General features: G+C 41.0%; 1 long non-coding RNA gene across 1 annotated transcript; it reads right to left on the bottom strand.

The window, feature by feature from the left end:
* Nucleotides 1-13089: 13089 nt before the first annotated feature.
* LOC105732742 (uncharacterized) lies at nt 13090-20463 on the bottom strand. Its single transcript, XR_001111050.2, has 3 exons — nt 19751-20463; nt 15170-15317; nt 13090-13693 (listed from the first exon to the last, which is right to left on the bottom strand). It is a non-coding gene; the product is annotated as an uncharacterized LOC105732742 (long non-coding RNA).
* Nucleotides 20464-21198: the final 735 nt, after the last annotated feature.

Here is a 21198-nt window from a genome sequence, read left to right as displayed (position 1 = left end):
TGTAGCGGCTGTCTCCAAGAGTGACTCCTCATGAGCCATTCCTGGTAGCCATAGCATTGCTTTGGCTCATTCCCCATTCTCACATTAAATCTAGGCTGGCCTGAGACTTGTGTCAGCCAATAGAATGAACATCAATAACACTGCAGGCCTGGACTTCAAGACAACTGGCAATTCTCACTTTCTCCTTCTGGGAATACTTACCTTTGGGATCCTTGGGTTACCACTTAAGAAATCTGGCTACTCTGTTGGAGAGACCATATGGAGAGGCCACATAAGGAGGAGAGGCCACATAAGGAGAAGAGGCCCTGAGACAACAGAGAGGGAAAGAGATGCAGCTGTCCAGCATCCCAGGCTGAGTTTCCAGATGGCTCCAGTCTTTGCCACATCTAACTGTGAACCAAGCCAGACCAAAGGAACTGCCTGGCTAAGGCTACCCAACATATAGAAACACAAGTATAGGCCTGGCACAATGTCTCAAGCCTGTAATCCCAGCACTTTGGGAGGCTGATGCGGGTGTATTACCTGAGGTCAGGAGTTCTAGACCAGCCTGGCCAACATAGTGAGACCCTATCTCTACTAAAAATACAAAAACTAGCTGGGCATGGTGGCATGCACGTGTAATCCCAGCTACTCAGGAGGCTGAGGCAGGAGAATCGCTTGAACCCGGGAGGTGGAGGTTGCAGTGAGCTAGATCGTGCCACTGCACTCCAGCCTGGGTGACAGAGTGAGACTACATCTCAAAAAAAAAAAAATTATTTTTCATTGCCTCTACTATCCTGTTACAATCCTTCATTTTTTCTTGCATAGACTATTCCATTAGTACATATTATTTATCCGTTTGTTTATGCCCTCTCCTATCCCTAGTATATAAGTTTTATGAGTATTCCCATGAATGTAAGAATGTAAATTCCATGGATTTTGTTAATGCAGCTATGTATGTTTAGTCACTGTTTTAAACACAATGCTTTGTTTACTGTACCTCTTATGCCTATAATGATAATTAACATATATAAGATGTTAATAAAGACTTGTTAATTCAATCAATAAAAATACACAAAAGAGAGTGGTTAAATAATAGAGAGAGACAAGATACTAATGTCATAGTTTAAGCTCCTTGATCCAACTGAACCTGAAGACCTACCCTGGCCTTTGTGATTGCATGAGTCAATAAGCTCTCTTTTTTTATTGGGTCAGTTTTGAGTTGGATTTCTAGGAAAAACTTGCAACTGGAAGAACCCTGATACACTAAATGTCTTTAAACTTCTTTCTCAAGCAACAAAATGGTAAAAACTTTTACTGTCTTCCCAGCCGACCTCAATAGCTCTGTTAACATTTGTGAGACTCAAATGAGTTACTATTTATGGAAGCACATTGCTGACTTCAAGATAACTCTGCAAATGTGTGAGCTCTTGTTACTCACGACAATGTAAATAATAGGATCTTATCATTGAAAGGAAAATTAGATTAGGAAACTAAAATCTTACAAAGTTATCAGAAATTACTTTGGCTGCCGAAGTGGGACTCTAAACAACCATGAAAGCCCCTTCAGGTTTTCCAGGGATAGAAAACAGCCCAGCTCCACTGAGTAGACTTAAAGGGATGACAGGGAACCAGGAATATGTCTGCTTTACAAGTTTTAAAGAAGAAGAAGGTAATGGTGGTAGTGTGTGTTTCGCAAAGGGCTGATGGTAGGGGGTGCGGGGGGTGGGGGGATACTTAAAGACAGCCATGCTCAGTCCTCTTCCTTTTACAGAAGAGGCCAAGAAATTGTCAGTTCTTTGTTCAAGATCACACAGCCAGTGGCAGATTTGAGACCAGAAATCTGAGTCTCCTGGCTTCCAATCCCATGCTCTTTCCAATACCACGAATGCACAATTTCACTGTTTTGATTTTTTCTTTGTTTTTCCTTCCTCTAAAGTTTTGGAGATAAATTGTAGGTTTGAAGACCACATTAGAAGTCTCCTCCATTTCAATATTCGACCTATGGAACAATTTGTAGACAGAGGACAGAGAGAGAGAGGAAAAGTCTTATTCCAGTATTCCAAAGTTTTCTTGCCCAAGAAAAACTCAGTAGTTCAAGCCGTTGGCTGCCATCTATGCTTCAAAGACCTTAAACTCTTTCTTCCAAAGTATTTTGGCTTTGAGGTCTTTAAATTGCATTGGTCTTTTATTATTCCTAAAGGCCTTTTTATAAACACTGAGCAATAAATAAAAGAAGAAGAGGAGGAAAATCAACTTTTAAGGCAAAATGAAAAAACATCTACCCAACGGTGAACTTTGGGATGGAGCAAGAATCATATATACCCTGTCTGAGCTGGATGAACAGAAAGAACGTAGGTTGGTAGCATACTGAAATTCTGTGACTGAGCCTTTGAACTGCTGAGTCACTGCTGAAATACCAGACACGGCACTGTCTGTGAGGTCCGTGGATGAAACTTAGATGGAAATTAGCCGTCACAGATTTCACGCCTGTCAATGTGCATTGATGACTTGAGTATAAACCTCTTCTTCCAGTGATAACTCAGCCATGTCCTGATCACGGGCAAATCACACAGAGAGATTTGTGTTTGCCAGGCATTGAAAAGGTGTAACTTTCTTTAGTTTTGCTCCCTTAGAAGCAGACCCTGAGATAGAAATCTGAGTGACAGTAGTCTGTTTGCAATGAGATTCCAGAAAGCACCAATAGAGTAGTAGGGGAGTGTGTCAGGGAAGAGAAGAAAGCCAACAAAAGATGGGGTCTGTTGGGGGGGACTAGTGGAGGGACAGTGGGGGGGTAGGGAGGTCGAGGAGGGATAACATGGGGAGAAATGCCAGATATAGGTGACAGGGGGATGGAGGCAGCAAACCACATTGCCCTGTATGTACCTTTGCAACAATTCTGCCTGATCTGCCCATGTACCCCATAACCTAAAGTACAATTTTATATATATATATATATATATAAAGAAAGCCAACAAAAGATGTGTTTGTTGATGGGCAGATTACTACTGTGGGCAACTGAAGCTTCATCCCACTGGGATGTTCTTGTCTTTACTTTAAAACAACTATTCAGTGGATTCTGTAGATAAAAGAATAAAGCTCCTGTACACATAATCTTGCCTTAAAACAGCTGAAAGTATGTGCACCTTTATAGAATCAATTCCATAAACAGTATTGGTATGAATGAAGCTGGAATATATTTCCACACAATGATCGAGAGCTCCACAGAACATGTTTTGATGGTGGAAAAGTATTTTCTGTGGCTTAGAGAGGCTCTTGCACACGGAAGGATGAGAAATGAGATGACGCATAAGGAGCCAATTCACAAGTCTTAAAACCAACTTTGTCCAACACCAGTCTTTGAGTGGCAACCACAGCCCCAAAACGAAGAGGAAACACCATATGTTCCCAGTGTGGGAAGACTGCTGGGCCCCACTGGTCTACCAGTGACACCTGCACTGCCAGCTGGGGATCGTTACTGGTAGTGTCATCTTCAAAAGCAGAGGACAGCAAACACAGCACAAAGAAGCACCAGAAATGTGGGTTGAAGGGCTTGGTGGGTTGATTAGCCGGCCAGCATACTTAGGGAGCTGGATGAGAGCCATCATGTCCTCCGTTTCCCATGGTGGTGGCCACAGCTCTCATCTTGGCAACAACCCATCACTGGCAAGGTGGTTTGAGAACTTCCTCTCTCATCACACCTTATCACCCTTCCCCTATTCTGTTGCTCTTCCCCCAAACCACACATTTAGGGCTCACTTGACAAGGCAGTGGCTTGTTACAATTTCTTACTCCATTCATGCTGCTATAACAAAATACCTGAGACTGGATAATTTATAAAGAACAGAAATTTATTTCTCACTGTAAGGCCGGTCGCCTCACCGGGAGCTTGGACGCACACACCCCCCACCGCCAGCTTTTCTTTCCGAGAGCTTGGACACGTCCACCCCCTTGCACAGCCTAACCTTCCCTTAAAAAACCCCACCAGTATGCAAATGAAGTCTTGTAACTCTAGCCAATAGCAGTCAAGTCTTGTATGCAAACGAAGTCTTGTAACTCTAGCTAATAGCGGTCAAGTCCTGTATGCAAACAAAGGCTTGTAACCCTACCCAATAGCAGTCCTGTCTTTCCCACACCCTGCTCTCCCACAACCAATCATACGCCTCCACTCCCTATAAAACCCCACGTCTGAGAGGAGTCCGTGTGACTTCTCCAGCCCCTCCTGTCAGACCGCAGAATCTCGCCTGGGAGCCGAATAAATCCTTTGCATTGGATCTTCTTGTGCTGGCCTCAGTTTCTTCCCTTTAAAACTCGGTGAGAACTTAACAAACCTTACACTTACAATCCTGGAAGCTGGGAAGTCCAAGGTCAAGGCTTGGCATTTGGTCTGCTGAGGAGCTTCCTAGTGCATCCTCACGTGGCAGAAGGTGGGAGGGCAAGCTAGCCGAGCACTGTGTGAAGCCCCTTTTGTAAGAGCTTTAATATTATTCATCAGGAAGGAGCTTCCACTGGCTAATCACCTCTGAAAGCCCCCACCTTTAATACCATCACATTGGTAACACCTGAATTTTGGAGGCGATACATTAAGACCATAGCATGATTTATATTTTGCTTACCCCTCCTTCTCAATTTCCACAATTATTCAAAGAATCAAAGAATACCAGAGGTGCAGCCTCCTCAAAAAAATTATAATATAAATATGTATATAAACATACACACATACTAGATAGGTATCTCTATATATAGGCATAGAGAGAGAGAGAGAGAGAAAGAAGAAAGAAAGAAAAAGAAAGAAAGAAACCAAGAGAGAGAAAGAAGGAAAGAGACAGAGAAAGAAAGAAAGAGAGAGAGAAAGAGAGACAGAGAGAGAAAAGAGAGAAGAAATAAAGAAAAAGAGAAAGAAAGAAAAAAACCAAGAGAGAGAAAGAAGGAGACAGAAAAAGAAAGAGAGGGAGATAAAGAAAAAAGAAAGAGAGAGAGAGACAGAGAGAGAAAAGAGAGAAGAAATAAAAAGAGAAAGAAAGGAAGGAAGGAAAAGAAAGAGAGAGAGAGAAAGGGAGAGAAAAAAGGGAGAGATAAAAAAGGAAGGGAGGGAGGGAAGGAGGAAAGGAGGGAAGGAGGAAGGAAGGAAACAATCAAGGTTATGTGGTGAAATTTTAACATTGGGGAATACGGATGAAGGGCATATGGAAGTTTTTGAGACCATTCTTGCAACCTTCACGTAAGTTGAAATGTTATTTCAAAATTAAAAATAAATAAGTAAACTAATTATTAGAACACTGGTATAATTATGTATAATTATTATCACAATTAGTAATCTTTTTTAACTATTAAAAAATCTATTTGTGGCCAGGTGCGGTGACTCATGCCTGACTCAATCCCAGCACTTTGGGAGGCTGAGGTGGGCAGATCATGAGGTCAGGAGTTCGAGAGCAGCCTGGGCAACACAGCAAAATCCTGTCTCTACTAAAATACAAAAAATTAGCTGAGCGTGGTGGCAGATGCCTGTAATCCCAGCTACCTGAGAGGCTGAGGCAGGAGAATGGCTTGAACCCAGGAGGCAGAGGTTGCAGTGAGCCTAGCCACTGCACTCCGACCTGGGTGACAGAGACTCCATCTCCAAAAAAACCCAAAAAACAAAAAACAAAAGATCTATTTGTGGTTGGGCATGGTGGCTCATGCCTGTAATCCCAGCACTTTTGGATCACTTGGGGTCACTTGAGGAGTTCGAGACCAGCCTGGCCAACATGTTGGAACCCTGTCTCTACAAAAAATACAAAAAATTTAGCTGGGCATGGTGGCCCGTGCCTGTAATACCAGTTATTTGGGAGGCTGAGGCAGGAGAATTGCTTGAACCCAGAAGATGGAGTATGCAGTAAGCGAAGATTATTCCACCACACTCCAGCCTGTGCAACAGAGCGAGACTCTGTTTCAAAAAACAACAAAAAACGGTTTTCCTTTCCTTTTCATTTTTGTCAAGGTGAGATTTACATGAAATTAACCATTTTTAAAGTGAACAATTTAGTGGCATGTAATACTTTCACAAAGCTGTATAAGCACTATTTCTATCGAATTCCAAAACATTTTCATCACCTCAAAAGGAAACCCCATGCCAAGTGTTCCAGTTATTCCCCATCCCCTCCTCACAGCCTCTACACATCTGTTTTCTGTCTCTATGACTTTGCTTATTCTGGATATTTCATAAATGAAATCATTCAATATTTGTCCTTCTGTGTCTAGCTTATTTCACTTGGGATGTTTCCAAGGTTCATCCATGCTATAGCATGTATCAATACTTCATTTATTCTTCTGGCTGAATAATATACCTTTTTTTTGTGTTTTTGGGTTTTTTTTGAAAACAGAGTCTATCCCCCAGGCTGGAGTGCAGTGGCTTGATCTTGGCTCACTGCAACCTCCACCTCCCAGATTCAAGTGATTTTCTTGACTCAGCCTCTCAAGTAGCTGGTATTACAGGCACCCATCACCATACCTGGCTAATTTTTGTATTTTTAGTAGAGACAGGCTTCACCATGTTGGCCAGGCTGGTATCGAATTCCTTAACTCAGGTGATCCACTCGCCTCAGCCTCCCAAAGTGCTGGGATTACAGGTGTGAGCCACTGCGCCCAGCCTTTTTTTTTTCTTGAGACAGAGTCTTGCTCTGTCACCCAGTCTGGAGTGCAGCAATGCGATCTCAGCTCGCTGCAACCTCCACCTCACGAGTTCAAGTGATTCTCCTGCCTCAGTCTCCCAAGTAGCTGGGATTACAGGCATGTGCTACCACACCCAGCTAATTTTTGTATTTTTAGTAGAGATGGCATTTTGCCATGTTGGCCAGGCTGGTCTCAAACTCCTGACCTCAAGTGTTCCCCCCACGTCAGCCTCCCAAAATGATGGGATTACAGGCATGAGCCACCACACCCAGCCTAAAGGTAACATCTTAACTGACCTCAGTTGATCTGCATGCCTCAGCCTCCCAAAGTGCTGGGATTACAAGCATGAGTCAGTGCGCCCGGCCCAAATAATATTTTATTTTATGGATATACCACAATTCATTTATCCATTCATCTGCTGATATATCTATGGCTGTTTCCACCTTCTAGCTATTGTGAATAGTGCTGCCATAAACGTGGTATACATGTATTAGAACACATGAAAACTTGATGTTTGTTAGTGTCCATTTATGACTTAAAATATAAGTCCCCTCCAGAAGCCTATGAATAATATGAAACAGACTTCTCAGATGTGTAAGTTCCTTTTTGTACTTAAGCTAGTTTAGATTGGGTTTCTGTTAACTTGAAAGAATCCTGACTACTACAAAATTTTTAAATATCTTTCAAAATACAGTCTTTAGGATCTATGGAAAGAATTTGCTCATTAACAATAACTTTTTGAAACAAGGCCAAGTAACATTTTCTGAAGTTCAAAGCTCTCCTGTCCCCAAGGAAACTTGAAATGAATATGAATCTGAAACATTTCTGAAATAGAAGAATGAGCTCAGCTAAGCACAGAACATTCCTGAACTGTGTCTGCCACCGCAACAGGACAATCGTAACGCAGTCTTGAACCAGAAGTGTTTTTGTGTGTGCCAGACTTAAAGAAATTCTTAGTGCCTTAACTGTAAAATAATTCTATTTTTTAAAAAACAAACCTTTCCTAAAGGGTAATCATTTTTAGCAATCCATCTGAACAGAAGTCCCCAAAACACAAACACTGTTCTTTCCTTCTTTCACCGTCTGCTTCCTGTCATCCAACTTTCATCTCTTGTGGTCATAGGAATTTTAGCATTTTCTTTTCAAAAGATTTCTAAGAATTGCCTTTGGTTTACTGGGTGAAATCTTGTACCACATACACGTCTTCAAAACCACATTGTTTCTTCCAATTTTTATTGAAGAAAAACCAAGTAATGAGCGAATCTATCTGATGACAACCTAAAAAAAAAAATCCATCACCTTCAGTTCATTTTGATTTGGGGGTTCTTGACTCACCTGGTTAATCAGGATACAAATTTAATCTGAGATCCATCCTGCTTTCCTCTGTGTAACTGCTGTGGTGGATCGGCAATGGAGTTTGCAATTCCTTCTGCCTCTCAAATCTCTCCACTCTTAGGTTTCCCTCCAGGCTACTGTGGATTGGACCAATCACATTCTTGCTTCTAGAAATGTGAGATTGGTGCAACTTAAACTGAGATGAATTTAGGAACTTTCAGTCATTTTGGGAAACTATGTTTGGCTATATGATCAGTGAACATGGTCTTAAAAGTAAAAGGAAGCCAGGCATGGTGGCTCATGTCTGTAATCCCAGCACTTTTGGATCACTTGAGGTCACTTGAGGAGTTCAAGACCAGCCTGGCCAACATGGTGAAACCCCATCTCTACTAAAAATACAAAAAATTATTATCTAGGAGGCAAGAGATACAGAATTCCCACTAAAGTTCCATGAGTCGCCCTGATTGGACTGACATGGCTCACATGCCTGTCTCCGATCAATCACTGTGGCCACGGGGGGTGGGGGATGGGATGGATTATGTTGACTGGATGGATCTAGGTCAGGTCACATGTTCCATCCCTAGAGTAAGAGCTGGAGTCAGCATCCCGAGATGCACACAGATTCCCAAAAAGAAACCTACAACTACTGGTAAGAGAAGTGTATACTGGAAAGAAAGTCAACAAATGTCCATCATGTTGATCTTCCATTTGGCCAAATGACTCCATTTCCTTATAATTCCTCCTTTTTGGGCCGGATGTGGTGGCTCATGCCTGTAATCCCAGCACTTCGGGAGTTCGAGGCAGGTGGATGACCTGAGGTCAGGAGTTAGAGACCAGCCTGGTCAACATGGCGAAACCCCGTCTCTACTAAAAATACAAAAATTAGCCAGGCATGATGGTAGGCACCTGCAATCCCAGCTACTTGGGAGGCTGAGGCAGGAGATTTGCTTGAACCGGGAGGTAGAGGTTGCAGTGAACTGAGATTGCACCATTGCACTCCAGCCTGGGTGACAAGAGTGAAACTCCGTCTCAAAAAATACTAATACTAATACTAATAATTCCTCCTTTTTATCTACATTAGTTTGACTTGGCTTCTTGTACTTACAACCAAAGAGTGTTCACTAAGATCTCTCACTAATAAGATCCTGCTTAGTCATAAGGAAAAAAAAAGATCTCGCACTTGAATAGTGAAAAGAGAAAAAATAGCAGTGGCCTAAGTTTCAGGGGAAAGGCTGAACACGGTGAAGTTACATCACATGGACACTTAGCTCACGTAAGAAGACAGTAACAATGTAAACTACTTGGGTGGCTCTGCCCCCCATCTGAGATGGCAGATGTGAATGGCTCTTCCCTTAACCAGCTTGGTTCTGTCTTTCCTCCATGGTATGAGCATCTTGCCAACTATAATATGATTCAAGTATACATTTCATAAAAGATGGCCCTACACCAGCCATTGCTTTAACTGGTACTCATGAAAAGGAACAGAAATGGCTGGAGAAATAACTGGCCAAGCAGTACTTATTAAGCATGTTACTCCCCAAAGTGGCATGTTTCTGAAAGACTCTAAAGATGATTTTCCTAAAGGACTTTCAAGGAATACTTTTCTTCTTCTTTTTTTTTTCACTGTATAGAAAAGTCTTCTGCCAGATCAAGGAATATTTTTTTAAAAGACATTTTATTTTTCTTTTTTTAATAAATATTCCTACAGCAATATAATATTTTTCTTAGTGGCTTTTGAGGGAAGTGTTGCTGATTTTTAAGATGAGACTCTACTACCCCTAGAAAGATAACTATCATCCACTGACACTAAGAAAACTGATCAGTGGAAAAAATGGAATATCACTGTGTCTATGAATACAATCAATTTGATGGTTTGGCTTTATATTTGCCAACTATTAAAATGGGTTTCTGCACATCATTAAAACTTAATAAATATCGAAAAATGAATATGGTTGATTTGGGCCAAATGGCCATGCTTGATGAGATAACCTGGACCCAGCATGCTTAAATTCTGTTTTGGGACTTTTCACAGTGGTTTAGTGGACAGAGAGAGGTGGTGTTACTTTTAATCCCATTTCTCTGTGAATTATTTGTATGAGCTGGGGGAAATTACATAATTTCTCCAAGTTTCAAGTTTCCCCACTGGTGAAACGAGAATAAAAATGCTTACCCTCCTTGTTTTCCAGAGTTATTAAAAATTGGTGGCCTATACTCTCTTAGGCAGCTGCTTGATATCTTTTAGGGCCGCATGAATGATATACAGAAGGAAAAATATTCGGATGGAAAACAATGTCAGTGCCTCCAGAGATATTCAGTGAACAGTTTATCCCATCTAATGTACCCTTGGTTGTTAAAACAGAATCAAGCACTAACAATACAACCCACAGGAAGCATAGTTTCTCCACAGCCCATGGCAATCCTCATGGAGATGGTATTTCTAATGCTGTGTGTTGCCAACTCCCAGCTTATGATCTTTGACCCTAAAAGCTCCGGAGAGGAACAAATTATGAAAAATAGTCTCTGCTGTCCAGAACAAAGTCTGATGCTAAGTCAGAAAGAAACATTGGGAGCCAGCCACCCATATCTAAGCTTTCCAAGCAGAGGAAGCAAATTTAGTGGGAACTTCTTCCAGGAAATCTGGATGTTGTGATGTACAGTGAAGCAGAAAGAGGTTTATATTGTTCCAGGCAAAGCTCACTTCTAGGATTATAGAACCTCTCTTTTTGGTCATGTTGCTTTATGATTTAAAAATAAAAAAGATATCTCTTTTCTGCATATGCCTAAGTCTAAATCCTGTCTTTGGGTAGCCATGTGCCTCTTTCAAGAGTCCAATAGGGCTTGGGAAGCTACTAATAACAACCTTTCCTCTGCCCTGCAAAGGCATTGCTTTCCTCATTTCCCATCATTCCAAGGGATATATGGATATATGGATATGTGTACTTAGTGACCCAGCAAATCCTGTCTTAGAATATACCCATCAGAAATGGTTGTTTATGTCCACCATAGGCACTTCAAAAGTGTTCATAGCAGTCCTGTATGAAATTGCTCCAAAGTGGAAACAGGTACGAATTTAACCCTTCAGCTTTATGTGCTGCTATTTTAGCATCTGAATAGGAAATTAGATTAGTTGAACAGAACCCACTGAAGTTAACTGAAAATTCACTTACATGGAAATTTTTATCTGTTCTCAGAATGGCTTACACAATTTTCTTATGAAGATGTAGTGTTTTCAGTAAACCCACATCTCATGTCATAGGCAAAATTACCAGGCAAGTTGTTAAGAACTAATACCATTTGACTGTCTCAGAAAACACTGATGATGGGCCAGGTGCGGTGGCCCATGCCTGTAATCCCAGCACTTTGGGAGGCCACGGTTGGAGGATTGCTTGAGCCCAGGAGTTTGAGACCAATCTATGAAACAGGGCAAAACCCAGTCTCTATTAAAAATACAAAAATTAGCCAGGCATGGTGGCAGGTGCCTGTAATCCCAGCTACTTGGGAGCCTGGGTCAGGAGAATTGCTTGAACCCAGGAGACAGAGGTTGCAGTGAGCTGAGATTGTGCCACTGCACCTCACCCTGGGTGACAGAGCAAGACTTTGTCTCAAAAAAGAAAAAAAGAAAAGAAAAGAAAACACTGAATATTAAGGAACAGAAATGTCCCCAAGCTAATTCAAGTAAAGAGGGATTTCTGTAATGATATCAGAGAATCTCACAGATCTTAATTACAGGAATTACAACCTGACAACCATATTCTTTTGTGTTTCTGGAGCTGCATGGTGGCTCATCTCTGCATCTTTCTGAATGCCATTCCGTCTCTTGTTTCTCTTTGATGCCTGACTCTCCAATTGCTTATTAGCCAGCGTGTCACCAGTCAACCCCTAATGATAGCTTTGGCCCTTGTCTATATGACCCTCCAGGCTAGCTGGATCACTTTATTACTTTCTCCCAGGAGATGCTTTGTAGACACTCAATAAATATTAATTTACTTAGTACCCAATAAGACTAAAAATTCCCAAGAATCACTTGCTAGACACTTAATAAATATTAATTTTCGGCCGGGTGTGGTGGTTCACGCCTGTAATCCAAGCACTTTGGAGGCCAAGGTGGGCGGATCACCTGAGGTTGGGAGTTCAAGACCAGCCTGACCAACATGGTGAAAACTCGTCTTAAAAAAAATAAATACATAAAAATAAATATAAAAAATAAAAATAAATATATATTAATTTTCTTTTGCCCTTTAGAGAATGAACACCTTGAGTAGAAAATAATCTTTGTTTGATAGTAGGCTAGTAAAGCAAAATGCTTTTCTCTGCCTTCCAGCTGGAAGAAAATATTTCCATTTGGGTGAGGCAGACTTCTAGAAGACTTGAAATTCCCAGATTAATTTGGGAATTATTTAAGACTGAACCAGATCACTACTATTTCTTAAATCAACATACTCCTGTGCCTATGAAAAGGTTTTCATTTTCATATCCCAATGGTGGCAATTTATGATTTTATTATATGGTAAGGAAAAAAAAGAAGAAAAACCATTCAACACTCAACCTCAGGCTGAGAGCTCTGGCTGTCCCTTGTGTTAAAACCACTATAAATAAAAGTCTAAGTCTTTGGGAGTGAATTGAAGTGGTGCATAATCTAAAACCTAAATGGTGAACTATCTTGTGATGAGAGAAGGTTTACCATGGAAGCATGAAATAGGATGAGGTCAGTGACCTTCAGCACAGTTCCAGAGATGACCTGTGTGACAATTTGGACAGGCCCACGGACTAGCTGTCAGGGTACACTGGTATAAACTATTCCGTGTTTGTCCACCACTTCCTCAGCTTCGCTGCTTCCTACTCCCATCCATTTTCCACCTTCTTTTCCCTGCTGTGAGCCTGGGAAGCCAATCCTTGCTCGCCAGAGCTCCCTGAAACTGCTTCTTGTTGGGTTTTGCCAATGGGAGCCACTGGTAGTATGGCCCCTAGACCCAGGCAATAGGGGCTCCAGCCTGGGTGGGCCTGATACTTAGAGAGCATCACATATAATAGACACATGCAAAAAATAAACATATATTTATTTATTTATTTTTGAGATGGAATTTCACTCTATTGCCCAGGCTGTAGTGCAATGGCGTGATCTTGGCTCACTACAACCTTTGCCCTCTCTGTTCAAGCGATTTTCATGCCTCAGCCTCCCGAGTAGCTGGGATTACATGCACCTGCCACCACACCCAGCTAATTTTTGTGTTTTTAGTGGAGATGGGGGTTTCACATGTTGACAGGGCTGGTCTTGAACTCCTGACCTCAAGTGATCCACCCTACTCAGCCTCCCAAAGTGCTGGGATTGCAGGCGTGAGCCACTGTGCCCGGACAACAAAAAATAAACTTATTAAAAGACACATGGGTGCCTCTGTCACTCCAGAGACAGCACTATCATCCATGTAGACAATGATAGAATTTTGAGAGAATTTGACAGCAGAGTTCTTAGATGGGAGAAAAGACACATTCTTTAACTTGTTATATTTTTCCCCATGTCAGAAATGCAGTGGGTTTTTGCACCATGAAGTGCTGTTTTCTAGTGGTGCTTAGTATCCATTTTCTTGCTTCTCTTTGAGTGCTAATTCATGTTCCATGAGTACTCACTATTTGGTGGAGTTTCACATGGTGGATGAGGAGTATTACATGTTGTATATATGCAGTCTAGATGTCACTTGAGTGAAGCGTGGTGCCAATCCTTTACACTTGCCTAAAAGGTGAATAGATTTATGTTATAAAAACGTAAAGATTTATTAAATGTTAGAAATTAAATAAAAATTTGGCCTTTACATAGTTTTGATTTAAAATGTGAAATTACAGTGGTCTGTCAGGGAATGGTTCCAGTAAACCATGAGATAGTTTCTTCTAAGTGCAGCAGTCATCTGCTGGAGCATTTTCCCCAATCTCTCTGTTGTAGAAACTATTCAGAGAACTGCCTCCTGGCTCCCACTGTTCACAGCTAATGGGGTGAGTAGCAGATATAAGCTGAGCCCTACCTTTGCCCAATCACATTGTCTCTCTGCAAATTTAGGGCTCAGAATATTTAAAAAATCATTTTAATGTTTTAAAAATTTGAAAAAAATATTAAATTTTCAGAAAAGTTTTTTTCTTTTTTCTGTTTTTTTTTGAGACAAGGTCTTGCTCTGTACTCCAGGCTGCAGTTCAGGAGTACAGTGGTGTGATCACGGCACTGCAGCGTCCACCTCCTGGGCTCAAGCCATCCTCCTATCTCAGCCTTCTTAGTAGTTGTAACTACAGGTGCAAGCCACCAAGCCCTGCTAATTAAAAAAAAATTTTTATAGAACAGGGTCTCACTATGTTGCCCAGGCTGGTCTCAAACTCCTGGGCTCAAGTGATCCTCCTACCTTGGGCTCCCAAAATGCACCCAGCCGAACGCATTTATTATTTCTAAACCATATGAGAGTAAGCTACCAACATGATGACCCGACACTCTTGGGCAGGTTAGTGTTTGTTTCCTTCAGAAAAAGACATTCTCCTATACAATCAAAATGCAGTCAGCAAAATCAGGAAATTAACACGAATGCATCACTACCAGTTAATCCTCAGGCCTCATTTAAGTTCTACCACTGTCCCAATAATGTCCTTTTAATACAAGGGTCCAGTTCACATTCATTCATTATATGTCTCTTCATTAGGGATTAGACAACTCAAAGAATTTTGGAAGTAAATGATACACAGTAAAACAAAGTCATATAAACAGATATTCAGAGAAAAGTAAGTCTTCCCTCTTGTGTGATGCCCAGAGGCAATCCCTCTTACCAGTGTCTCATGCGTACTTCTAGACCATCTACCATACACAAGCACAGTTGTGTACATTGTTTTTTGTTTGTTTGTTTGAGACCGAGTTTTGAGCTCTTGTTGCCCAGGCTGGAGTACAATGGTGCCATCTCGGCTCACCACAACCTTCGCCTCCCTGGTTCAAGTGATTCTCCTGCCTCAGCCTCTCAAGTAGCTGGGATTACAGGCATGGGCCACCATGCTCGGCTAATTTAGTTGTGTACATTGTTGAAGAGGGATGTCCAAGCCTCTCTTAGTTCAGGGAAAAATAAGATCAGATCTAGGAGTTAGTTCTTTCTGTTAGAATGTTGAATATTTATTAAGCACTTTATTGTTTGTCATTAAGACAAAGGTTAAAAAGAGTTTCCAAGTGAATATATCTACTCACATTTATAACACAGGTCACTATTCACTTGGAGAAGATAAAAATTCTTTCATTGTCATACATTTGACATTTTACTTCTCTCTTTGTAGACATTAGGGATTCTTTGTCATTTAGTTGTTTCAAATGCTTGGAACATCTTCCAGATTATTACCTAAGCTATAAAATAGTAGCGTAAACATTGTCTTTAAAATTGTGTTAGACATATAATATTCACAAGTAAACTAAGCAGTTCTTAATGTTGCATTATATACAGTAAGTTTATTTATATAATATGTTTTCATCTTAATGACATCAAGGTGAAAAATTCAAATTTCATTACTGAATCTTAACTATAAGGCACAAACTCTTTATAAATTTATTTTTGAGACAGGGTCTTGCTGTCACCCAGGCTGGAGTGCAGTGGTGCGATCACAGCTCACTGCAACCTTGACCTCCTGGGCTCAAGTGATTCTCCCACCTCAGCGTCTCAAGTAGTTGGGACCACAGGTGTGCACCACCATGCCCAGCTAATTTTTAATTTTGTAGCAATGGGGTCTTGCCATGTTGCCCAGGCTGGTCTCATCTCTTAGGTTCAAGCAATTCCTCTTGCCTCAGCCTCCCAAAGTGCTGGAATACAAACAAGAGCCACCACATCCAGCTATTTCTTTAATAACATAGAAAATGGACCTATAACTTAAAACATGAAATTCTGATGTGGTCATCTTATTCCACTTGCCCAATGGGCTAAGGAGAGACACCGTGTTGGCAGCAATATTAGCAAATATGAATGTGAATACAGGAAACAGAGATGAGGCGAGGAATGTTTCTGAGGACATGCTAGTTTCTGCTCCTGGTCCCTTCCTGAGCACTGATTGCTTTCTTGCCTTTGCAGTCTGTGCTATAAGACATCACAGGATCCTTTTAATAAATATCCATGCTCATGTCTCTTAAATTTTTGCTTAAGCTAGTTTGAGTTGGTTTGTGTTATGTGCAACATTCCTAATATGGATAGGGAAGTGGAGGGTCACTTGAGTCCAAAGAAATCTGAAGAAACACAATTCCCATGTGGTTTGGTTTTTCCTTTCTTTGAGATGGAGTCTCACTCTGCTGCCCAGGCTGGAGTTCAGTGGCACAATCTCAGCTCACGGGAACCTCCATCTCCCAGGATCAAGCGAGTCTCCTGCCTCAGTCTCCAGAGTAGCTGGGATTAGAGGTGCCCACTGCCACGCCCTGCTAATCTTTGTATTTTTAGTAGAGATGGGGTTTCACTATGTTGGCCAGGCTGGTCTGGAACTTCTGACCTCAGGTCATCTGCCCACCTCAGCCTCCCAAAATGCTGGGATTACAAGCATGAGCCGCTGTGCCTGGCTCCAACATGGTTTCTGATACTGCTTGAGCTCTCCAGAAGAACTGAAAGACTGTGACAGATCTACAAGTCTAAATTATGGATCCAAATGGAGGAAAAGATGTAAATCAAATAATTGTTTTCAGAGTTTTTGTGTAGTTGAAAAATAAGCTGTTGTCAGAGTTAACCTGTTCCATCTTTTAGAGTTGTTCCACTTCTAAGTAAAATGTCTTTCCTCTTAGTTTAGTTCAATAATTTTTCCAAAAAAATTAAAAAATTCAATCCATTTTATTGACCATTTCCTGTCCTGCTCATCAGATGAACTTTTTGAAGTATGATTGAGTACATTATTTCTTACTAATTCAAGAGAAAAGACACTGCTAATTTATTTCAGATTTTAGTAAAAAGACATTTCAAAAATGTAACACTGCCACATTGGGGATAAAATTTCAACATGAGTTTTGGTGGGGACAAATCAAACCATAGCTGCTCAAGACAAAAACCATATGTAGTGATGAAGGATAATGACTCAATTTTAATTTTTAAAATTTCATGAAAACAGCTCATAACCCCAAGGCAGGAATTTCTCACAACTTGCCCTAACACAATATAATTTGTTAGTCTATTTGTTTTGGCACTGTCAGATAGCATGGAGTTTTCATCTCCACATTTTGGTCAAATTTGGGTAATGTAGACCCACACTTAAGGCTGGGCACAGACTCTCACTTGCACTTTTTCATTTTCCCCTGTGCCTGATTCTAGTTTGCTCCTGGCAACTGCTCCTTCATAAACTCTTAGAAGAAGGTGATCATGTGAACCCAGAGACGCTGAAAACAATTTATAACTCTTCTGCCAGTAGTACTTATAGAACAAAGGGTCCCAGTTGCCTTCTAAGGGGGTTTGTCTTGCTTCTCTTGACTCATGTCCACATCCAGAAAGGTGGGAACCTTAAATAGTATTGAGTATTCTATTCCAGGAGAGTCAAGTTGCAAGCACTCTGACTACAATGCAGTATAAAGAGTTTGTTTAATAATATGGAGAAATGATCTGCAATGGTCTCAAAATAAGGCAAGATAACCCACAAAGACAATAGCCAAAGGCCACCATATTTGTCTTTGTTTTAGTTAGGATATAGATAGGACAGTAACAGAGACCTGAGAAAACAGGGACTTAAACAAGATAGGATTTAATTTTTCTATCACATAGAACTTTTGGAAAAGTCCATGGATGAAATGGTGGATATGCTCTACTAAATCCTCAGTAATCTTGGCTTCTTTTAGCTTACCAGTCATTGTTCCTAGATCATAGAGTGTGGCTTTTGTCTTTAGGACCTAAGATGGCTGCTAAAGCCTTAGCTTTTACATTTGCATTCCAGGCAGTAGAACAAAAGGACAGAAGGCAGCAAGAGGCAAAATTTACTAGTCCATTGACTTCAAAGGAAGATCCCTAGAAGCTACCATTTGCATCTACACCAGTATACAAAGAAGAATGAGTAAAATAATCTTTATTATGGAAAGCCCTATGCTCAACTAACAGGTTCTGTTACTGTGGAAGACAGAGAGAAGAAATACTTGGGAACAACCATTGTTCTCATTTACTGTTACTTCAAGTTCCTTGGAGAGCATGCAAAACCTTTCTCCTGGTCTGACTTGCTCAGTGATCCTATGTACTATGTCCCAGCTGCTGGTAAAGAGTTTTTTCTGCTGATCCAGTGTGTTCTGTTTGCAAAGAATAAAGATTTACTCAGGTAAGCTCAAATAACAGGACATTTACTATAATGTAATACACTAGAAAGGTGGCGGGTAGATGTTCATCAAATGGCCAGTGAAGCAGATCTCATTTTTCCAATATGCCTACCAAACATTTCCAGACATCCATTTCGGAAGTTTGCCACTCCCCCAGTAAGGGGTGTATTTCCTCCCCTGGGAAGACCTTTTTGATTGCCTTGACTGATAGAGTATGAATGGCAGAAGTGATACTCTGTGTCTACTCAGGCAAGGTCATAAAAAGTAATAGTTTTGCCTGGGCATAGTGGCTCACACCTGTAATCCCAGCACTTTGGGATAGAGTATGAATGGCAGAAGTGATACTCTGTGTCTACTCAGGCAAGGTCATAAAAAGTAATAGTTTTGCATGGGCATAGTGGCTCATACCTGTAATCCCAGCACTTTGGGATAGAGTATGAATGGCAGAAGTGATACTCTGTGTCTACTCAGGCAAGGTCATAAAAAGTAATAGTTTTGCCTGGGCATAGTGGCTCACACCTGTAATCCCAGCACTTTGGGATAGAGTATGAATGGCAGAAGTGATACTCTGTGTCTACTCAGGCAAGGTCATAAAAAGTAATAGTTTTGCATGGGCATAGTGGCTCACACCTGTAATCCCAGCACTTTGGGAGGCTGAGGTGGGTGGATCACTTGAGGTCAGGAGTTCCAGACCAGCCTGGCCAACATGCTGAAACCCTGTCTCTACTAAAAATACAAAAATTAGCCGGGCGTGGTGGCAGGCATCCGTAATCCCAGCTACTAGGAAGGCCGAGGCACATAAATTGCTCAAACCCGGGAGGCGAAGGTTGCATGAGCTGAGGTTGCACCATTGCACTCCAGTGGGGGTGACAAGAGCAAAACTCCATCTCAAAAAAAAAGTAATAGCTTCCATCACCTTTGGAACTGAGCCACTATTCTCCCAGCTGCCAGCCAGCACTAACTTGTAACCCATGCGATGGAGCCATCTTGGTAGCAAATCCTCCAGGCTTCAGGGACGCCACCTCAGCTGATGCCATGTGGGGAACAGGTGAGCATTCCCCTATAGCCCTTTGCAAATCAAAGATTCTTGAGAAAATATATTATCGTGGTTGTTTTAAGCTTTCAAGTTTGGGGGCTATAAAAATGAGTAACGAGAACAGTCAGAACTCAAGGAAACATCCATTTTCAGGAAGGGCAATATAGCTGGGTCTTAATGTGTACTGGAATATATACATTGAGGAACAGGAGGGCCTTTCAGGATCTAATGAGTCAGGTGACTAGATTATCTTTGTACACCTGGGTATCATCAGGATCCAATTAGTAGACAGAAACACTAGCTTAAACAAGGTAAGCTTAAATAATTATTCTTTGTAATGGTATTAGAGTAACAGGGAATTGATGACAAAGGATTAACTGGGGGTTGGGGAGAGAACTCTAAAGAATATAGGAATCATGGATATAGGGAACATCCACTATCCCTCCTGCTGAGACAGAGCATTCAAATGAGAGGCAAACCTGGATAAGCCTCTTCATCCCTGTGGGCTGAGGTCTGAACCTCATTGGTGAGGGAGCAGCTGTGGCACACTGGACTGTGAGAAGTCACTGGGGTTCCACACTGGCAGGACTTGATGAGAATCTGGCTTCTGGAGAGCAGAAGAGAAACCTTCCACAGGAGTTGCACACAGAAGCAACAGAGCAAAATGAATAAAATCATAAGGTGGTTCTTTAAAAAGATCAAGAAAATTAATAAACCTCTATTTAGACTGACAAAAAAAAATGGCAAAGACAAAAATTATCAGTATCATAAATGAAAAAAGAGGTATCACATTAAAATCATAATTAGGAAATACTATTAAAAAAAGTTCTGCCTATAAATTCAACAACTTGAATGACATGGACTAATTCCTTGACTATAAACTATCAAAATTCACTCAAGAAGAAATAACCTGAATAATCCTATATAATAAATGGAATTTTTAGTTGAAAACTTTCCTATGAGAAAAACTGGTTTCATTAATTATATATATATATAAATAATAATATATATAAATATATATTATCTTTTTAATTGCACCTTAGGTTCCAAGGTACATGTGCAGAATATGCAGGATTGTTGCATAGAACATACACGGTAATGTGGTTTGCTGCCTCCATCCCCTATCACCTATATCTGGCATTTCTCCCCAACCTCTCTACCCACCACTGTCCCTCCCCTAGTCCCCCTCCAACAGACCCCAGTGTGTGATGCTCCCCTCTCTGTGTCCATGTGTTCTCATTGTTCAACACCCACCTACGAGTGAGAACATGTGGTGTTTGATTTTCTGTTCTTGTGTCAGTTTGCTGAGAATAATGGTTTCCAGATTTATCCATGTCCCTACAAAGGACATGAACTCATCATTTTTAGGGCTGCATACTATTCCATGATGTATATGTGCATTTTCCTTGTCCAGTCTATCATTGATGGGCATTTGGGTTGGTTCCAGGTCTTTGCTGTCATAAACAGTGCCACAGTGAACATATGTGTGCATGTGTCTTTATAATAGAACAATTTATAATCCTTTGGATATATACCCAGTAATGGGATTGCTGGGTCAAATGGAATTTCTATTTTTAGGTCCTTGAGAAATCACCACACTGTCTTCCCCAATGGTTGAACTAATTTACACTCCCACCAACAGTGTAAAAGTGTTCCTATTTCTCCACATCCTCTCCAGCATCTGTTGTCTCCAGATTTTTTTAATGATCACCATTCTAACTGGCATGAGATGGTATCTCAATGTGGTTTAATTTGCATTTCTCTAATGACCAGTGATGATGAGCATTTTTTCATATGTTTGTTGGCATTATATATGTCCTCTTTTGAAAAGTGTTTGTTCATGTCCTTTGCCCACTTTTGAATGGGTTTGTTTTTTTCTTGTAAATCTGTTTTAGTTCTTTGTAGATTCTGGATATTAACCCTTTGC

This window comes from Aotus nancymaae, unplaced genomic scaffold (assembly GCF_030222135.1).
Source record: "Aotus nancymaae isolate 86718 unplaced genomic scaffold, 86718_ANA_hifiasm-v0.15.2.pri h1tg000001l, whole genome shotgun sequence".
NCBI classification, from domain to species: Eukaryota; Metazoa; Chordata; class Mammalia; order Primates; family Aotidae; genus Aotus; species Aotus nancymaae.
This window is presented reverse-complemented; position numbering and strand designations above follow the sequence as displayed.